This window comes from Lepisma saccharinum, chromosome 27 (genome assembly GCF_977018435.1).
Source record: "Lepisma saccharinum chromosome 27, izLepSacc3.1, whole genome shotgun sequence".
Taxonomy (NCBI): domain Eukaryota; kingdom Metazoa; phylum Arthropoda; class Insecta; order Zygentoma; family Lepismatidae; genus Lepisma; species Lepisma saccharinum.
This window is the reverse complement of record NC_139255.1, coordinates 35,600,600-35,614,282: the sequence shown is the minus strand read 5'-3', so window position 1 is coordinate 35,614,282 and position 13,683 is coordinate 35,600,600. Positions and strand designations below refer to the sequence as shown.

The 13,683-nt window shown below is 37.3% G+C and overlaps 1 protein-coding gene across 1 annotated transcript in view; it reads left to right on the top strand.

Moving 5' to 3' along the window:
- Nucleotides 1-13,683, top strand: part of LOC145979977 (serine/threonine-protein kinase Nek7-like) — a 48,423-nt gene that overhangs the window by 1,190 nt on the left and 33,550 nt on the right. The window lies entirely within an intron of this gene.

Genomic DNA, 13,683 nt, shown 5'->3' with positions numbered 1-13,683 from the left:
AAATAAATGTCTGATGAAAGGAGCGTGTGTTCTCCTGAAACGTCACAAAGAAAAACTGTTTTCTTATGCTTGTAATAATCGTAAACTAGAGGAAAATAATAATGAGTCAAGATGTGCCCGACATTTTGTGTGTACCGGAAGCGAAGAAAGGAATAAAAAAAGCACTCAGAATGTGCAATATTGAGTTTGTTTTCGTGTAAAAAGCATAATGGCACCTTGAACTATGTTCCGCAATACACAATTGGTAAGTACGAACCATGCGAAACACAAAATATCCGATTTTAATGTGTCTCCGATCTATGAAATATATATTTCTAATATATATTATATATACTATATATTATAATATATTTCTATATATCTAATAAATATTATTAATATTGCACAAGCTATAAACATCACCTCACAAAAATGGAGGGTGAGGATGAACGATGTGGTGTTTAGAACCTATGCAATGCAAACATTTTAAATAGTTTAATAGATCTCTTAATTTTCAAACAACTTTTGTAGGTTTTATTTTTGTTTGTTTTGTGAATGGGTGCTCCCAAAGTGTTTTTTGGTTTCTTGAGTGTCCAAAAGGCTAATATTTTTAGAACTGAAAACGAAACTAAAACTTTTTTGATATGATCGATAAAAAATGCTTGTGGTGGTGTACAGGGGTTTCTTAGAAAATTTCAAATGAGAAATCCATGGATCTGTCTGTCTGTCCATCACAATCCAAAAATACATCCCAATGCATCCAGCCATTCCAATTCAATGAATGTCAATTCGGTGCTAACATTACCGATGTCAGTGAATGGAAAATATAAATACATATAGGGGATTAAGAACACAAATTCTTGACATTTTGACCTGGAGTGTCATGAGTCTTCTTCAGTTAAAAATATATATATATATAAATATATATATATATAACATTATGAAAACGACAGGTAGGGACAGGGGAGGTCACAGTGACAGCAGTTGGGAAACGGCAACTGAAGAAACAATAGTATGCTTGCTTGATTTGGCTGTCTGAAGTTTTCTGCAATACATGAATTGAATCAAGTTATATTTAGATTTTCTGTAGAGCTTGAGCTTCGATTTTAAGTCCACTTTATGCACAGAAAGGATAATCGAGACTGGACCTACAGTTTAAAGTTGGATCCGAACCACTTGTGCCGCCACTGGGTATTGAATCCAGGACCCCTTGATTATAAGAGAGGACATTACCAATATGTCATCGAGGAGGCTGCTCCTCTGAAGGGAATGCACATGTGGAATGTTTGCAGTATATAGTATTATCCAGTGAGCATGCCTTTTTCTGAGTAGCATAAGATTTTTTATGAGGGTACTACTGTACTATACCGGAGACACCTGTCAATGATTTATTTCACACTTTTTTACATTGCTAACGTACTATTCTGCATTCCGGAACATTTATTTACGTGAAATAATGAATTTCTAACAAAAATAATGCCTATTTCTTACATTTACGAGTACTTACTGTTCTTCCTTATTTCCACACAATATGGCGATAGCTTACCCGTTTATCGCACGTTGTGCCAGTGTTCTGTCGATTTGGAGTGTGCATGCAGTGTTGCAACCTTGTTCACCGAAAAATACCTAAATTTAAAAAGAAAAACACTACATGAAATTTTTTCACGAAAGAAGTTCAATTTTCGACAGAAAGAGTAATTATTAAACCATTGACGTTAGCCCCAAAAACCATTGACGTTAGCCCCAAAAACCATTGACGTTAGCCCAAAAATTCACGATAGCCCCACGAACAATCACGGGGACGAGGTATGCCTACTAGGTTAGGTTAGGCCTGTTGGGTTAGGTTCCATTACACTTCTTTCATTCAATTTAGCATGTACGGACAACGGCACGTCATCTTATAGCGAAAAGACGGCGTGGGTTGAAACACTGACTACGGCGTTTACGTCATCAAACACATGGAACATTGTGCTCTCATGCAGAAAGCAAATGGCGGCAGCAGCAATAGCGCATCGGAAAGAGATTTTCGTAGAAAACCACATGCATTCGCATTAAAATGGATCAAAACTATATTACCGAACATCAACAACGCTACAGAAAATGATTTGCCTAAGTACTTTCTCCTGTAAATTTGAAGAAATCCGTCTCCGGTATAGTAAAGTGTTACCTTTGTGAGTGTAGTGAAGACTGGCATTCATAACATTTCCACACAAAACTTTTTAATGAAAGGATGTAGCATGAGAGTCATCAGGTTCTATGCAGGGTATTGTTGTACATGGTGAAACATTCTCAGCTGTATTCAACTTTAAGGTGCCCATTTTTAGGTCAATAATAATAATATGTACAGAGAATAGTTTAGGTGGGTAATTCCTTGTCAAATCAACCAAGAATACATAAATTTTGGAATTTGATGTCATGGGTTTGACTAATATTTGGTATACACGTTTCTTATCTGAAATATAGAAAATTTTATTTTTATTTTTCATGTTGCCAGTTTTTGAGTTATTAAATTTTGAAAATTGACAAAATTGCCCAAAACCCACTCGCCGCTGAAACTTTAAATACAATTTGCAAGAGACCTGTTTCAACTACAGAGCTGGGCATGGTCTCATTTTAAAGCTTATGGAGAAGGCTTTCATTTGATATACAGTGTGTGTGAAAAAGAACTCCCTAGTTTTAAGTATAAATTTAATAGGGAAAGTAATGAAAACTTACATCAATGAGTACATATCATGAAAGAGGATTCCTTCAAGTTTTGTTCAATGTTAGTACACCTCAACGTGGGATCCATTTGTTGCCCTGCACACGTCGAGACGATATTCCACTTCTCGCCACGTATTCACCAACATTTCAGGTGTAACTGTCCCAGCCGTAGCGACGATTCTTTCCCATAAATGATTGATGTCTCTGATCCTAGCACTGTACACAACATTTTTTATGTGGCCCCAAAAGAAAAAGTCCAGTGGGGTTAAGTTTGGGCTTCATGGTGGTCAAGGTATTGGGCCAGTCCTGCCTATCCACCTTCCTGGAAAGCGAGTGTTAAGAACCGCACGCACCTGTTTACTGTAATGAGGTGGGGCGCCATCTTGTTGGAAAAACACAAGCCCCTTTTCCGCCTCAATATCGTCCATTTGGGGAAAGACGTACTCTGTCAACATGTCATGGTAAACGTCCCCATTTATTGTTTTTTCTACAAAAATGAAAGGACCAACCATACGATCTTCCATCAAACTGCACCAGACATTAAGTTTGGGAGTCACGTTGATGCTGAATAACTTCATGTGGATGCTCTGCCCATCCAAATTCTACAATTATGACGATTAACTGTTCCACCGACATGAAATGTAGCCTCATCAGAAAAGATAATGTTTGGTAAAAACATACTTTTGGCAAACTCATACCTTTGGATTTTATCAGTAGGTTTCACTTCATGTAACAGTTGCAATTTGTAGGTGCGCAACTTTAGTCTTTTACGAACAACATCATACACTGTACCTTTAGGCACTCCTAATTGTAGACTACGTCTGGCCAATGACTTCTTCGGGCTCCGAACACACGAAACACGGATCTGTTCAACAACATCTTCGGAAGTTCTCGGTCTACCTGGTGATTTACCTTTTAAAACACTACCGGTTTCCTTGAAAGACTTTAGCCAATGACGGATAGTTTTTACTGTAGGTGTTTCACCACCATACTGACGTCTAAAATTTCGTTGCACTGTTATAACTGACTCAGTTTTCACAAACCAAATAACACACTGCGCTTTCTGTTGCGGAGTACACATTGTTGCTGAGTTGCTCTGCACTACACGAACGCCGGAACTGAACTGAGGGAACAAAGGAAAAAACACAGCACTGGTGCCGTCTCAAGGTCAAGCAGATCTACCAACTGCAAGGGTGCCAAACTTGGAGAGTTGATGAATCAAACACCACAAACTAGAATACTGTATGTCACTTTGTACAGATTCTTTTTCAAACACGCTGTACAACATGCTTGGTTTTATGTGGAAAACAAATTTTGAAAGTTCTTTCAAAATTTTATTTTACAATTTCCAAAAAACGAAATTTTCAAAAAAATTACGCATATTGGTACACATCTACTGAAGGTTCTGTCAAAATTTCAAGGCGGTATCTCTTTGGTATCATATGAAAAGTGAATTCCTTTCAAGACCATGCGATGATTTAAGTTAACATATTTTACATACCTAACCACATTATAAATACAGAAGCATACATACCAAGAAACTGCTTAGTGATACAGAAAGTCTTTCTTTGATAAAATGTATGATGCTTGTGTCATCTACTCTTGCTTCTGCTGGTATGTTCTACCGGTGGCTGTTACAGGGCCTACTTTGCGAAGGACTGTGTGTCTTGGGATTTAAGAACATCTGGTCGCCTTGGATAACTAAATAACTGTGCTGGACCACAAGGATGCAAGAAAGACATCTGCACTTCATGTTCTACATCATCTTTTTAAAGTACACATCTCACCCACCAATTGGCATCATATGCACACGCTACAAAACCTGTGATGTGTTCAAAGGGTACATTTTCAACATCTGCATTAACTTGAACACAATGTACCAAAGTTTCTTCAGATGCAGAAAACACTTTAGTCTCCACATTTTCTGTGCTTACTGGTATGAATGCATGAAACCTCTGAGTCCCTGTTACAGCTACAGCTTCACTAAACCGTGTCTGTAAAAGTCTCTCTTGTTCCAAATATTCGTAATTTGTCACATAAAAGAAAGTTATTGATGAAATGTTCTCCTTTCCCCACTCAAATAGCTGGAGTGGTGTCATGATTTGGTGTGAAAGAGGATTCTGGAGACTAGCTTTGGCTGCCAGCCTCTTTACTGTCTCTCCAACGCCATCACACACTCCCTGTAGCCCCCTAGAATTTTGTAGACAGTAAACACATTTTGACCGAATACTTAAAAAAGTAGAAGTTTACATTTTCCATTATAAAATTTCAATTCCGGCAAGTACAATGTTCAAGTATATTTTCTAGTTCAGTTAGATTGCCAGGTTGCTTTATTACAAATGTGTTTTAAAATCAAGGAGGGGAGGGGGGAAGTTACAAATGTACCTGTATAACAGTGGTCACTGATCATTTGATACTAAGTAATTGGCCAATCACGAGTTGCCATATTTGCTACGAAATTTGTTGGCAGATGCAGTAAATGTGCACACCTCTATAAATCTATTTACTATATTTCGGAATAGGTCTAACAGGCGTGACAAATGAATGTTTATAAGTAGGACGACGTTCAAATTCTAAAGAAACGTTATATTACTTTAGTGTTTGTCAGTTTCACATTCGAGTACCGACAATTACATGAGCGTTAGCGATGTTCTTTCATTATTCTCATCACTACAGCTATCCTTATTGCTGCAAATATTCTATAGAGAAATAAGATGTTAAAGAATCAAAGAGTGCACGAACTACTTATTCGCCAGGAGTCCCAGGTTCAAATCCCAAACTTGGCATGGGTGTTTGTAAGTCTCCTTTCATAAATTTCATTGTATCATCCTCATCTTAGCGATAAGCCAAGAGTGGTAAAAAAGCGAAGTAAAATAAACCAAATCACAAACTACATTTTTTTTTAAAATGCTAAGAATTGGATAGATTAAAATGAGGCTCCCATCCCTGACAGCCTAACAATAAAACTGCTGCCTTGATATCAAGAGCCTCCAGGTTTGATCCCGGTGGAGGTAAACATTTTATTAAGTGGTTAGGATTCTACTAGGCTCTCGTCCCGATTAGCCTTTGTGCATATAGTGGACCTTCATACAAATCCAATCAACTAATCACTGCAATATGGTGTGAGAATCAGCACGCATGGGCAATTTTATTGCTCACAGTACCAGTCGTACGGGTTAATTAATTATTATGATTTGCGAGGTTAGAAAATAATTTCTGCAATGTCGTCATAGAGGCCAATTTTTTTCAAAATCACATGTCACCACAGCTTCATCATGCACTAGAACTTTTCTTTTCTTTTCAGAAAAATATACTGATTGCTGTTTGGCTATAAAATCATCTCATGAGGTTGATCAACAGATTTGAAAAATCTTGAACAAATTCCTCTGTGGATTTAGATTTGAAAAGTCTGAATATATCTCTCAGATTTCCCAGGATCAATCTTTTTTGAATGTGGACATGTTTACCATCTGTGTCTCTCATGTGCTTTCTTGCCAGGCATTTGCCTGCTAACTTCATCACTGCAGTAAAAATCTTGAACTAATGAGGCTGTTTTTTCTGGTAAAGTTTTTCCAGGTCTGGGGGCAGGTGAGGACAAAATTCCCTTCTCTTCGACGAGTTCTTTGCTTTCCTTGCTATGTAATTACTAACACCAAACTTCTTTTCAATTTTTCCACATGACCAACTTTTGGGCAAAATAGACAAAATCATGAACCTTTCAGTTTTATTTTCCTGTAGTTTACGGTTATTACAAGCATAAGAAAATAGTTTTTCGTTGTGACATTTCAGGAGAACACACGCTCCCTTCATCAGACATGTAAACTACAGGAAAATAATTGTACAGTGCAAGCAATGCGTACATACAAGAAAAACCTTGCACTTTTATTTGCAGTTTTAAATCTCTCTCTAAGTTGCTCAAAGATATCTGATTCTGAATTGCTACAGTGGCTTTCTACTTCATCTTTATCACCTTCTGCATTAAAAAGGGATTGGGTATAAGTATTTTTTATTTTCTTTATCTTTTCTCTACAATACCTTTTTGAACTCCTCAGTTTCTTCTTACTCACTGGAGACTCACCAAGAGAGATCAAAGAGGCATTCAAGTAGCTGAACCCTGTTTCAACATCCATATATTCTGAATGTTTGTTACTGCAACTAGGACCAACATTATCATCTGGCCCTGAAGGATTTTCTTTTTCTGGAACGATAGCCTGCTTTTCCTTCCCCAACTGCAGTCTACAGGAATTGCAAATTTTCATGTTTTCTTCAATTCCTTAATTTAAAGAAATCTTCCAAGCTGCCATATTCCTCAGATCTTTACTACACCAGTGTCCCTTTTTCTTCAAAGGATTACAACAGTAAATGGGCATTTCTTGCCAGTAGCATACGCAGGATTTCATCAAGGAGGGTGTTATTTCTAAAACTTTTTTCCAAATTCACATTATCATTGTTTTATTATACTTTAATTAAATAATAATAACCACAATTTATTAATAATACTTATAATTAATTAATTAGCTGAATTAATACTAATAATACTACAAATATCACTACTACTGCTATTAAGTAGTAGAGATCTACATAAATATAGTATTTAGTCATTTGATTTTTATCAAATCCTGGGAGCATTGTTTTGCTTCTTTGTTACGAAATAATTGTCTAGTTAGACATTTCAAGGTGAAGAAGATCCATAAATAGAAGAAAATATATTAAAATAAATTGAAATAATCAAAGTATGGAACTCATCCAAGGAGCTGCGGTGATCTGGTCGATAGAGCGTCTGACAAGTGACAATCACGCGGGAGATTCGGATTGGATTCCCGCAATTGGTTGGAATTTTCCCGGCTTTTTCACCGCATAAATGTCCCCAATAATTCACATCTGGACTATCTCGCTCTTCTTACCAACAAAACATTTTACAATAGTTAAGCTTATTGTCGTTTTAATAATTGTCTAGTCAACAAGGTGAGACATTTTAAAGAGAGACATTCAAACGAGCTGTGGTAAACAATATAATGGGAAGGCGAATTGGTGACTGTATTCTTGACCGCCTAGCCTTTGTCTATACATTAGCCTCTTACAACGTACCAATAACTTTATTTAGTTAATTCTCATTGTTCGCACACACACAAAAAAAATACATGTTCGTTGAACACTGGCGTACGTAGTGGGATGGCCGATGGTGTTCCAGCCCCTACCGAAATTTTGATAAAATCAGAATTTTCAAACAAAAATCCGTTAAGAACTTTAAAAAATCAAAATATGTAAATGCGAAACCTCTTTTAAAGTGAATCCCGATTACCATTTTTGTCTTTGAATACAATTTTAATAGACTGAAAAGCTCCAAAAATACGAAATATTTTATTATGCATCCTGCCCTCCAAATCGAAGCCATTTGCTATCCACATTTACTATTCCAGCCCCTCCCGAAAAAAAAATCCTGCGTACGCCAGTGTGTTGAACATTGTTGCAACTGAGATACAAAACAACTGTTTTCTCTTTTAAATCATAGTTACCCTAACCTAACCTCATAAACTCGTGGTTATTTTCAAGGCATCACTGAAAGACGCGTGTGTTTGGAATGCTGTGCTTTTCTCCATGCTGCATGGAAATAATAATTCAAATTATTATTATATTATTATTATTATTATTAGTAGTAGTAGTAGTAGTACTAGTAGTAAAAAAAGGTAAAGTGTTCCCCAGTGCATAGCACCATGCCATGAAGGCGTATAGGGGGTGTGGGGGTAACGTCCCACACTTTCTTGATCCGGTCGTGAGTGGGGGTGATGTGATCAGCATCATGCCCCTGACCACCTTTACCCCCCAGGGTTTCCCCCAGGTACCCATGTTATTCGACGCTGGGTGGGTGCCAGGCCCGCTTCCTACGTTAGAAAAGTTCCCGGATTTGAACCGGCCGGGGATCGAACCCGGGACCTTGAGCATGGTAGTCAGACACGTTACCGACTGAGCCACTGCGGCTACCTAGTACTAGTAGTAGTAATAGTAATATTATTGTCCCAGATCTTTGACTGTGAAAAATTGGCCATTTAATTTTTTTCCACAGCATTTTTCATAATATTTCACAAGCTCAAGGGGGGGGGGTTAAACCCCGTAACCCCCCCCCTTGCGAACGCCACTGTTTCTTGCCATCCATATCAAGATTTTTTTTTTAAAATGAAGACACTAATAAAGCAAGTTTCAAACAATTCACAGCACAGAAGTTAACTAAGATGTACACACTCTGACAACTACACCACAACTGATCCAGTTGGACAAAGAAGCATAAGAGAGCAGGAATAAACAAGCCACTGCAGGAAAGGGATAACTCACACTTGAGCTTTAACTGTCTCTCACTCATGATACCAAAGAGATACCACCTTGACATTTTGACAACCATCAGTAGATGTGTACCAATATGTGTAATTTTTTTGGAAATTGTAAAACAAAATTTTGAAACAACTTTCAAAATTTGTTTTTCACAGAAAACCAAGCATGTTCTCTTCATAAGCTTTAAAAATGAGACCATGCCCAGCCCTGTAGTTGAAACAGGTCTCTTGCAAATTGTATTTAAAGTTTCAGCGGTGAGCAGTTTTTGGGCAATTTTGTCAATTTTCAAATTTCAATAACTCAAAAACCGGCAACATGAAAAATAAAAATATTTTTTATTTTTCAGATGATAAGAAACATGTATACCAAAATTTAGCCAAATCCATGACATCAAAGGTTTATGCACTGGTTGATTTGACCCAGGTTTGTCCTGAAGTTGTTATGCTATACTGAGTACATTATATGACTTTGATGTACATTTTATTTGGATCATCCTGTACAGATATGGAACTGTTACTATTACCAATGTATGTGTCACAAATTGAGAAGCTTGAAATGTATAAAGTTGTTGCAGACTCCTGTTGCTAATGCAGCAATATTTGGGTAATCTATTCCATAATGCAATGGAGAAACTTTCACCTGTGTTTGTTCTTGATTCTATAATTTTGTTGGTTATCAAATTTCATTGCCAATGTGAGGAATCTGAGAGGTTTGACTTCATATTGCTAATTTGCCAGGAACTGTATTAGTCATGAAATCAGAAGACTTGAGCAGTAGATGAAGTGAAAATTATTATGCATGGGAATGTTTTCTTGAGCCTTGAGGATAAGTTGGGGGACGCTTGCATCGTTTTACGTGATTACAGTTTTCAGAATTTTCCTCTCAGCTTCAAGCACTGCACTAAAATTAGTTTTAGAATTAGGATTAAATGAAGAAGGACCCTTTTATGGGGGTACACATGCAAGATAGAGTTTACAATTGAGACATAACTAATATTAAAATCTCATCCAGTGATTCTTATTATAACAAACACTTTCAATTAAAAAAACAAGATACATATAAAATATAAACTCAAATATTAAATTATTTGATGGAATTGGGCTTGTCTCACAGTCAAAGGAGCCTATCCAGAGAAGGAACTGCCATTTGCTTTCTAAATCAGCTGCAGTTTGTAATCAACCTGTATCTGTTTTAGAAAATGCCAACCAAAAACTTAAAAATGCTAACTTAAAAGACAAAAGAAAAAACAACAGAAATGATAAATTAGCAGCTTGAAGATGGCAAATCAAAATTACTTTGTTCCCCTACAAAAACATTTCAACCATGTTCATTCAAGTTTATACATGAATACTGACTGATACTTTATGTCAGTTTAATATTTTTTTAAGTGTGATATAATACATATACTTCCAATGTGGCAGCAACAGGTGTCAGTAGCAAAGGGGGGGGGGGGATGCATCCCTGTCAATAAACCAGACAAACATATTTTGTATGTGTGTATTATTCATCGTGTCACCCTCTATAATTCAAAGTTAATGACTTGTGGTCACACCACAAAATCATGTAGTGTTCACTGAAGGGTGTAATTCTCAATGCAACCATGCTGTCATTAGTGGTGAAGCATCCTATGAGGCTGGACCTAACCACATCATTACTCTTTTAAAGGTGTCTTTACTTATTTCGTCAAAACATACGTAATGCAATGCAAAAGTTTGGAATTTTCATGTATGATAATTACAAAAAAATTCTAACCCTGTCCAGCATACAAACTTTCCACGGAGGGAGGCATGCACATTTGCTGGGGCCTCTACTCTTCACATTCTGTCATACGGCTGTATATGCGGGAAACCTAATCTTACGAGTATTGTACCTATGCTTATAACGTGCTCATGAGCCGGCCTCACGGTGTTCCTCACTAGGAGGAATAGGAAAAATATCAGCAACACTGCATTTCCGTCAGGGTTGGAAATTTGTGGTATACCAGCATTTTATATAAACATTGGCCTGTTTTCATGCAGAGAGATTTCTATTTCATTGTATATTCTCCATATTTTGTACGAAACTTAGGTCTTGATTCCTTTCATCGACAAGAGTAAGTGAAATTAAAAATTACGGAGTATTGTAGTTCTGACTTCGTTTTCTGGTCGAAGTGCTGATGGTCTTGTCGATTCACCCAAAACCTTAGTGTAAACAGAAAGTAAAAAAAAAAACTTATATTTTCAAAGTAAGTCTTCATACCAAATTATGTAAATTAAAATGCTAGTTATGCCTTATATTGACAAAGTAATTTAACTTTCACTGGAAATAGAGTAATTTATTTTTATCGTGAACGGGGATTCCCTGGCTTGTTCTCTTCTCTGTGAAAACGTGCCCTGCCCATGATGCTACAAGGCAGCGTGGCTCGCGAGTGCGAGGTTCGTGGTGGTAGAGCTTTGGTTGGGATTCATGTCATGTGCATCGATCAGATTTATGGGAGAAAGTGCCGGATTGGACTGTAATGCAAGAACAATTGACTTCTTCATTGAAGATGTAATCATCGATAAGGTAGGACCCACTTTTGTTTTTTCTTTCTTATAACACTCATGACTAAAATGTTTTCAACTCTATTTTCCTTTGCAAGTAACAGTGGCAAGTGACAGCAAAATTTGAAAAATGTAAAAAGTTAATGGTAAGAAGTTGTTGAAACGTTATTTAATGTGTTAACACTGTCGTTGTAGACATTTTTTACGCAGCCGACACAAGCTAAGAGGTAGGCCCTTTCATTTACCCTGAAGAGATAACAAGAGGAGAGGGCTTTGAGAGTACAATGCAAGGGAAGACTGGGTTTTGGACAAAGAGTGCTATGTAGTTATTCCCTTTATTCCGGTTCAGGCCTGGCGGAACAGGCCAGTGTTGTCATATTGGATTGGCAGAAAAGAGCTAAATCGCACCTAAAAATTGGGATTGTATTTTTCGCAAGCAACTACATTTATTATAACATGTTTATATGTTATATAGTAACACGTCATGTTGCCATCATAGTAGGTCCCAAACAAGGATCCTATGTACTATTATCACGTAAAGGTGTCCACTTACGCAAGGGGCACAATAAACTACAATGCAATGTTTTATATTCACACTGAATGAGAGAGAGGTCACCTTTACCTTTGTTTTTTCTTGAAAGCTTCCGCCCCGTAGTGGTCATCCTAACACGTTACGATGCCAGGTGACCTGATTGTGGGCATGTCAATATTTCTTGATCCTCTAATTCATCAATTCCATTCTTTGTACAGGACCTCCCAGATGGCGTTCTTGCCTTGTAATCAAGGGGTCCTGGGTTCGATACCCGGTGGAGACACATAGGGGTTCGGATCCCACTGTAAATTGTAGGTCCAGTCCCGATTAGCCTTTCTGTGCATAAAATGGACTTAAAACAACAATTTAATCAATCAAAATCCATTCTCCATACATTCTCATCATCACGATTAACCTAGAGCAGAACAAATGAGACGAAAACAACCAAAATGAGAAGAAAACAACCAAAATTTAAATTATGTTTACTTGCACATACAGGTGTCAGATATTCATTTATCTGCAAAGCCAAGGCTGGATTTAACTACAACCATTCATTTGGTTAGACAACATATAACAATGGTGTTTTCCTTGGTGTGATGAAGTCTTGCTCCAAAAAACTAAGTTGGCAACAGTAGTTTGTACCAAACTGACAGTCGCTGAAAGTGCGGAATCCTATCGTCTGCTCACGGCACATACCGACCTGAAAATTATGGGGTTCTTCTTCCCCTTTTCACCTCAATTGCAAAATAAATAAATACATTTAGAAAACAAAAGTGATGAAGAATTGATAACAGGGTTCGACCACTATTCGTTGGATTTTCGCTATGTCTCATGATTGGTAGTTCTTTCTAGGGGTGTGTGCATAAATCACTCAGGAGTTTGAAAAAAAACTGAAATGAACAAAATTCTAGATCGATGTAATCTCGTGGGCAGGAGGAGATAACGTCTAACAGACATACATAATTATCGTACTGATGGCCGGTAACAACAGTTTTGAAAAACGTCATGCCACTGACAAGTAAAGAAGCAGCGTGGAGACACATTGAACCACTCTCCATGGCATCCCCCCCCCCACCACCATCTTGTACAGATTCAAGCAACTAATGGATATTATCGCATTTTTGTGCCTACCCTGCTAGCAACTCTACGCTTCACCACTGGCTGTCATGTGAGAACTAGAGAACATAACTCAAAAAATGCAGTGTTTGTTTTTTTAAATACCTCAACTCAATTTGAAGAGCTATATTTGGAGTCAGGTCAATGTATCTCTCCCCAAAAAATGCGTAAAATGAAGATACGAGACTTCACTGTACAAATGAGGAAAAGATATGAAGATAACGTCGATCTGACTCAAAATAGAACACTTCAAAGTCAGTAGGTATGTAAAAACACTGCATTTTTGGAGTTGCGTTCCTCTGGTTCTCACATAACTATGTATGGAGTTATTCTTTATATATTTAAATACTGATATTGAAATTTTGTGCACTTCGTGTATTAATTCTCATTATTAACCTAGTACAAATGCAGGCTTCATGAAACCATGCAAGCTTTTGGGCTTCCATTCAAAAAACAGTAGCCCAGACAAAAAAAAGTTTCGTGCTGGGGATCAACCAGCCTCTA